Source organism: Sinohyriopsis cumingii, chromosome 6 (genome assembly GCF_028554795.1).
Source record: "Sinohyriopsis cumingii isolate HCF-2022 chromosome 6, ASM2855479v2, whole genome shotgun sequence".
NCBI lineage: Eukaryota > Metazoa > Mollusca > Bivalvia > Unionida > Unionidae > Sinohyriopsis > Sinohyriopsis cumingii.
Window position 1 is genome coordinate 117,561,674 of NC_142966.1, and position 8,568 is coordinate 117,570,241.

Consider the following 8,568-nt stretch of genomic DNA (forward strand, 5'->3'; position numbering starts at 1 on the left):
TCTAAGGAATAGCCCAGGCTGCGATGATGCAGAAAATACACACAGTACTGTCCACACACCAAGGAATCTGTGCCTTGTAATTTCACATTATTGAATCGGGTGGTTTGAGCATTTCTTCTCATAAAGTCGATGATATCGTCTTCCAAAGGGGGCAATCCGTACGAATCGAAATATTCCACACATCCTTCTTGAGGAAAGTAGACGGCTACCCAGTGGGTTCCTGGGAGATGACTTTCGTCCGAGTTGATCACGTAAGCTTGATGGTCTTTAGGTTTGCGATGAGGGAGTTCTTCTTTAGCACAGACGACAGGATTCCAAGAAGCCGTATACGAACTGTGGTTCAAAAGGTAATAAAGTTCCCAGGTATCCATTGATTTGTTTTCTTCTTCTTCACAGGTAATAATAAGTCGTCAATTCGATCCTGACTTTTTGCTTGAAAATGTCTGACGAATAAACGGTTATTCGTTCTGTTTCCTCACTCTGATTCAGGAGAGCTTCGATACGATGGATCTCTTGAGTGGTTAATGGTGGACAAGAATGTTCACGCAAGTCTTTATACCACTGGTGCAACACGTCTTTGTTTGAGATGAGGCTCCAAGCTTCGTCCAGAAACTCGTCCAATTTTTCTTCTTGACTCAACATCAGGCATTTATCGTGTTGAATTTGACTGGGATGATCGTTTTGACATCCATAACAATTTTTCTTGATCAATTCCGTCATTTTGTCGACCAAGTGTTTGGCAAAACAGGAGACTAAATGGGCTTCTTGTTCTGGCCATCTCGACTTCATCATGACAACTTCTTCGTCTTTGTCTTGGGATTCTCCTTCCACGGTCTCCTCACATTCCATGTCCAAAGTTTCTCCACTTTGTAAAGAGGGATAACAGTCTTCCATAGCTTCTAATAATCTAGAATGACTTCTCTCAAACTGTTGATTTCTATGGTATTGTCGAATTCTGCATATAGGATGACGTTCACCGTCTCTGTTAGATTTGTAGTAAACTAAATTTCCACACGAATCTGGCCAGATTTTATAGGGTGGAAATGTCCCTCGTCGCTGCCTTGGTCTGGAGTGAAATCAAAAGCCCACAAAGCGTAACCTCCTGCGTAATCCTCGTACGTAATGCCGTGACTGGTGTTGGTTCCTAACTGTCCGGTGGCTTCGTACAGGGACAAGTACGATGTCAAGTAATTTCTGTCAGCAAAGTTAGGCTCGAAAGGTCGGGTACACAAGGTCTTGCCATCGCGACTGACTTCGATCTTGGACACATTGTAATGCTTAAACTCAAAAGGATTTTCGTTGTGGGCTCCATTGAAGGCTGTATTCTTGACGATACCAACAATCAAACGTTTGGGTAACTGTCCTTGGAACAAATGATCTTGGAACATGGATCGCTGTCCAGCAGGAATGGTGAAGGTTTTCACTTCTACGCGTCGTATCGGATACTTGGCGGTCGTTCTGCTTAACGTCTGACTGATGTCGTTACCTACTTTAGGTAACACTTCCACACGTCGCACGTAGAGTCTGGCTTCTTGAATGATAGTTTTGTAAGTGGCATCAGCAGCAGCCATCAAATGGAAAGCGGTACTGCTACGATTCAGTCTCAGACGGACATCCACCCCGTTCAGCAAATATTTCTCTTGCAACCACATGTTCAAATGCAAACGATCCATCAGTTCTAAACTTCGCCCTTCCTTAATTTTAGTTCTACGTGTGTTAAACCCCACATTGTGAGGATTGTCATCTTCTGTCAGGGCTGTGTCGCTAAACGTGGTTGCACCGGCCGTGTCAGGTTTCCATACCACGCAAGCATCCAGATGAGTATTCTTGGCTTCTTTTCCATACGTCAAGAGATTTTCCAGGTAGGCACGATAAGGGTAAGTATCCGTGCTGCTGCTGACCAGTTTGTTATTCAAGTACAAGTCCACTTCGCTGAACAAGGAATGCATGAAATTGTTAACAGGAGCTACCCTATCATTGGCTCCTGGATTGGTGTTGTCCGTTTTGCTCACTTTCACTTTCAAGTATAGGTAACTGCTATTCAGATCAATGTAATCTTCGGGCTGTCCTTTGATTTCAAACTCGATGGGAGCGGAATCGGTCAAAGAGGAGATAGGAAGAAATTCCACCCATTGGGATTCTTGCATCGTCATCATGGTGGGGGGCATGGCAAACAGATCCAGTTCCGTCTTGGAACAAGCACATGACTCTCGGTGCATCATTTTTTTTCTGTGTCTCAATAATCGAAAACGTCTAAGTCTCGAACGGTTTTTCTTTTCTTGGCCTTTCTAGCTTGAAGTCTGGTGAAAGGGTGTTTTCTTCTTCGTCGTCTCTTTCTGCCTTGTCCTTGCTGAATGCCTGACTCGGTAGCGTGCAGGGCATTTATAGGTGTGTCTCGTCGGCCCAAAATGTCTTTGCCCGTTTGCAGCAAGACATTTTTGCCTGCCCTCATGAAGGCTTCTTTAGGGTTTTGTTTGTCGATGATGACATTTTGGAGAAATTCTTTGCCTTGCGTCAGTGCCGCATCTTTCAAGGCGTGCAATCCGCGTGTCACCATCGGTTTCAACACCGGGGCCACCGAACGAAAGGCGGATTTTAACATATCTCCTAAACCGTGTCCTCGCTGTCGTGCAACCCCTCGGTACACTGGATACATGACTTACGAGTCGTGAGAGAACCGTTTTCGAAAATGGAGTTTCACCGTGACTTTTCCTTTGGTGAATGGAATATTTTGTCCCAAATCTCCTTTTATAGTAATGTTGACCGTGTCCAAATACGACTTGCTGACGGGTAAATAGTGAGGATGGACAAATTCGCGGTGGACGTGATAAGTGTTTCCACCTTCCTCGTCAGCGTTTGTGGCAGAATCCACTTTGAAAGGAATGACACGCAGTAACGGCACGGAGGTGTGTCCCACCACGTTGTATTCCACCACATCGGAATACACAAAGATCAAATTCAGTCCTTGGTTCAGTTCTACCGGGAAACGAAAATACTTGGCAAAAGAGTCGTTGTCATAAATGACTGGTAATTCGGTTTTTTTTTGTTCTCCTATCTTCCTCATCTCCGTGTCACAGCCCAATATGTCAAACAATTCAGGACAAAATAAGAAAGACATGAATTTTTTGGACCCCTCAGAAAATTTCATCAGAAAGCGACGAGCTATTTTGTGGTATTCCAGGGTGACACTTTTTTGGACATTCCCCAAAGCTTTATGGAACACGCCATTAAACTTGGAGGCTATGGCGCTGACCAAATGATGACCACTGAAATAATAGCCTGGGAGAATGAACACGTTGTAGGTCCACGTTTTAGTTTTGTCATCACAGGCTCTATTGGTATATGTGCCAATCTTATCCAACTCATCTTGCAATTGTTTGTCATGAACTTCCACCTTAAAATAATTTTGATTGGGAATGACATTGTGGACTTGGGTTGGGTGAATCATTTCCACTAAAGCCACTTCCCAATGGGCTTCGTGATCTAAGGGGATGGCTTGAGGTAATTTAGCCGTGTAACAGCACAACGTGTTGTGGGGAAACACCTCCATGGAACTGTCACTGGGTAAGGTTAAGTAAAATTGGTTTTCGTGACTCATAATTCCAGAGTTCTGTGGCTCTCCGAGGGGTTACTGGACGTCAGAGGCGTGTCTCCGTCTAAAATGGGGTTCTGATTGTGGTTGGACTGGTGACTGGCACTGGCACTGGATACAAGGTTCCCGTTCGAGGAGAATTTCAGGGAGGGATTGGGAAGCAGGTAACCGATGCAACTGCTCAACAAAATGGTCCACAATTGTTTGTCTCCTTGTTGCAAACTCAGATTGGCGATGGCTGCCCCGATGACACAATACACCACGAAGATTTGGCAGAAAAAGACGATTTGCGTTTTAGGCACACGTTCTCCACACCACACCCACAAGGGTTGTTTTTATAAATCTTGCACAGAAGAACTAGGGGAAGAAGGAGTGGTCGACGTAGCTGCGTCTGCTGAGTGAAAGGGCATGATGGTCACTTCTTCTTTTTATAGTCGATGACTTGCGAAGCGTCGATCCAAGAATCGAAACTGGGTGGATATCCTTTCCAACGTACTTTGACTTCTTTGACACGTCGTTTGCCCACTTTACGGGTTCTGCGTTCGAGAATGCTTTCGATGTCGTACACGTCGTCTTCTTTTTTGGTCACACGTTGTAACTCGGGTAAATAAAACGTTCCTTTGAGCACTTCTCCGTTCATGTCTTCCAATTTATAGACGGCAGGATGACGGCCATGCACTCGTCCAGTAACGCGAAACAATTCGGTCGTCCAGTTAGGTAAGTAACCTTTGTCGAAAGTGCGTTTGGTTTTGCCAATGCGCACCCAATCTCCTACGGCCAACTCTCCACTTTTCTTGGGGACAGCCCTCGTCGGGGACGTACCAAACAGGCGCTCAAACACCAGCACTTCGTTGTCAGGAGTCACGTCTTGCGGGGCACGTCCGATGCTTCGATGGTAAGATTGGTTGTACGCTTGCACCAGGTGCGGTAAGATGTCGATTTACTTCAGAGTGTGGTGATGCGTAAAATATTTCCACATGCGTTCTTTCAAAGTGCGTTGAAAACGTTCCACGATGCTGGCTTTGGTTTCGGGATTCTCGGTGGTAAAAAATGAATGTCACGTTTCTTTAATTCATTTTGGAAAGCTTGGTTCAGAAATTCGGTGCCTTTGTCCGTTTGCCATCGAAGAGGGTGACGACCGCTTTGTTTCAACACCCGTTGCAGGGCTCGCACTAACTCGCTGCTCGATTTGGAAGTCAAGGGCACGACCCAAACAAATTTGGAAAAGACGTCGATGACACAAAACAAATATTTGTAGCCACGATTGTAGCTGGCCAAAATGAGAGACATCGGCTAAATCGGCTTGCCATTAATGATCGATGCCTTCCACTCGGGTGCGACTTCTGGCAAACTTGCGTCGAATGGGTTTGTGTAAAGTGTAGGTAGCTTGTTCTTGTAACCATCGTTGCACTTGAGGTAAACGGAGACTTTTCAGTCGCGTTTTGGCAGCACGATACAATTTTTGAACTCCTGCGTAACCTGCAGGATGGGAGGGATCGTAGTAAATGCTGGCTAAGACTTTTTCCATTTTTTTGTGTTGGTTGGTGTGTTAATAAGGCACCCACTCTTGGAAGAGGCTACTCTTTTTCTCTTGGGGTATTTTCTTGGATTGCAAGGCTTTGCGTGTGCGACCGGCAATAGGTGTCGAAGAGGAGGAGGATGTCTGAGCAGGGGATATCGGTTCTTGTTTCACTTCTGTCTTCACTTCTGTCTTCACTTTCTTTTTCTCTTGTGAGGAAGAAGGGGTGGCCATCATCTTTTTAATCCATCCAATTCTGGAGGTAGGTGGTGTTGTTAACTTGCGTACTTTTTCTGGTGGAGTTAGAAACCCTTCTTCTTCTTCTTCTTTTCCTTTTTCTGTCTTGACCACTGGTACCGGTACTGGTACTGGTACTGGTGATGGTGCTGGACTTTTCATCAAGGTCTTAAAATCTTTCAGAGTGGGTAGAGCTGTTTCGTCTAAAGCTTTCTGGTGAAAGAGTTGCAGTCGTTGCAAGAGTTGACCGTACTTTTGCGATTTTTCTGTTTCGGACAAATTTGGCGATCCATCAAGGACTGCAATTCGTGTTGTAACTGGGACATTTCGCTCAAATTGGGATTGGGAGGTAAATGCGGGGTGCGTTGTTCTTGCCACCGATGGTATTCCATCCATCGTTTGTAAGGCACTAAAGCTAGTTTTCGTCCTTCCATGGGGTTGTCAGCGGTCGATTCTGAGATCTTGGGACTTCCGAGGGCCTTTTTATCTTGCTCCCACCAGTCCTCCCAACATGGTTCCCAAGACTCCTTTCAGTATGGGGCCTAACAAGAGAGGCAAAATGCCTCCACGTTGGACCAACATCTTCTTTTTTTGACGAATGGGAATTTTCTTTTGAACCATTTTCCGAAGAACGTGACGATGTTTGCCTAAGCATTGTTTCTGGTGTTTGGACAAAGGGATCGTGCCTTTCAAAACGTTCAAACAACATTCGCACACGGTATCGATGACCTCTTTGGAGGCCGTTTGAATGAGTTTTTTTCGTAGGGGTGGAGAAGCTTTGGACAGGACAGATAACAGGTCCCCGTGTTTGGCTAAACGTGGTGGCAGTCCTTTCCTTTTCTTTCCTTGGCGTTTTCTGGAGGGTGACATCTTTGAGTCTTCAGGAGCACCGAAAAAACACTTGGTCACAGGTCTTTTTTATACTGGAACGCGTCGCCACTGATTGTCTTTACGTCGTATTAGTTTGAGGACAGGCATGACACGTCGTGCAGGGGTACGCAACGGACTAAATCGAGCCAGTTCTTGCTTGGACAAATCCAGTAAACTTTGTAACATGCCCGATCTTTCATGGACTTTGATTTTGGGAGAAGGTACTTTGTGAGCAGCAGCCACTGCCGCTAAATGGGAGGGTCCTGCCACTGGGGAAGTTCTTTTGGGGGTCATCAACGGAGAAGTTCTTGGTGTGATCAACGTCTCCAAGTACTCTTCAGTTCCTGGTGACATCAACGGAGAAGTGGATAAACGTGAGGCTGCCGGAGACGCAGTCACCGCTGTGGCAGGTCGTGGTTTGCGAGTGTAAGGTTGCGTCCTGACCGAAGTGCCTCTCTTGCGACTAGTTTTCTTCTGTGGACTTTTCTTTTTCTGAGGACTTTTTCTCTGTTTCTTTTTCTGGGGGCTTCTTTTCTTTTTCCGGGGTGGTGTCTGGTAAGAGGAGGGTCCTGCTACTGGAGAAGTTATTCTTCTTGGGGACCTGGTCTTTTTCTTTTTCTTCTTGGGGCTTCGTTGGACTTTTGTCTTGGGGATAACTTTGAACTTTGGGGGCATTAGGATCCCATCTTAAGAGTGAGCGAATGATGACCCCTCCTAGAGTACCGCTCCCTCCAGGTTTCAAAATGATTTGTTTTTTGGTTTGAGTGTCGATGCGGGGATCGGCCAGTTGGACCAAAGCGACTTTGTTTCGATCGAAAAAGCGTTTGGTTTGATGAGGAATCTGAATGATTCCTTGGAGTAATTGACGTGCCGTCACCGTGAACCATCGTAAGACTTCTTTGAGACTAGATTCTAAGACACGAGCTCGTGTTTGTGGATCTTTTTCTCGACTGATGCCATACAAGGCACGAATCAATTTGACGGGAAGATGCGACTGAAGGGACGTCATGTTCACACTGTGTGAGACAGACGAAAAAGGGTCTGAGGTTTTTATAGATTTTTTTTTTTCATGGGGAGTGAAATGAAGTCGAGGACGGAGACGTGTACAGGACAGGCCCTCCGTCTTGGCACCAGTGGTGAAACAAGTGGGTACGAAATCGCAAATCCTCGGGAGTCGTAGGTTTCAAATCGACGAGTAAATAGGCGTGTGGCGTTTGAGTGGCATCGTCGTACGCCTGAGTCAGCCAAGGCGTTCCTAACTGTTTGGCTAAGACTTGCACTTGCGATTTATCTCGAGGGCTTTTAAACAAGACCACGTAATGCGCATTGAGACTGATGGTGCGATGGGCTTTACTTTGTTGAAACAAATTTTGGGTGATGTAAATGACACTGGCATTACGGTGATGCCCTTTGCGCGTGAACCACAATTTAATTTCTTCTTCGTCTTCTCCTAACATGTCGTCGAAAATGACCAAATGGGTTTGACGGGAGTCAGAGACGATGCCGTCGTCTTCTTTAGGAATGCCTTCCACAAACACGATGGAATCTCCTTGACTTTCTCGCAAGAGACTGTACGCCGATTGCCACTCTTTGTAACACCACACGATCCGTTGAGGTGGCCGATCGATCAAATGATGTTTATGTTCGATCAAACGTTTGACGAATTCGGTTTTGCCAGAACCGCTAGGTCCAGCAATGAGCATGTTAAAGGGATGGCGAAGATACAAAGCCTCCCAACTGGCACGATCTAAGTGTTCGTCGATGACTTTGACAGTAGAGGAAGAGGGAGCAGAGACAGTAGAGGTAGCCATGGTGTGAGAAATGTCACTTGTGACACGAAAACAAACAAGACAAGAGTTTATATACTTTTTCAGAACACGTTTATTGAATCTTTTTTTTCAAACATGAATACGAAAGACAAAAATACATAAAAGCCAAAGGCTTAAGTACAACAATAAAAGGCACATGATAACTATGAACGTGGAATAAACACAAGTGTCTGTACAACAATCACATGTTTTGGGTAATGTTCTAACCAGTTCTATAGTAGGGGGTAAGGTCACACAAGTGTCCTCCCGAAAGGGTCTTTCAGGCCTGTCCACGACAGTCCTGTCCTGGGTGACGGGTTCTTCTGGCACCGTCACTAACACGGGTTGAAAAGTAACTTTTTTCCTTGAACAACTCTCGTGCATACTGGGCCACTTCTTGGGTCCAAGCCTCAAAACCCCATTCTTTCCAGGCACGGACATCTGTCCAATGGGGATGTAAGTCACAAGCTACACACACATCGTCATACACGTCTTGGGTAGCTAACAGTTGACGAATCTTTTTTTCCTGTTGAGGTCGAGAA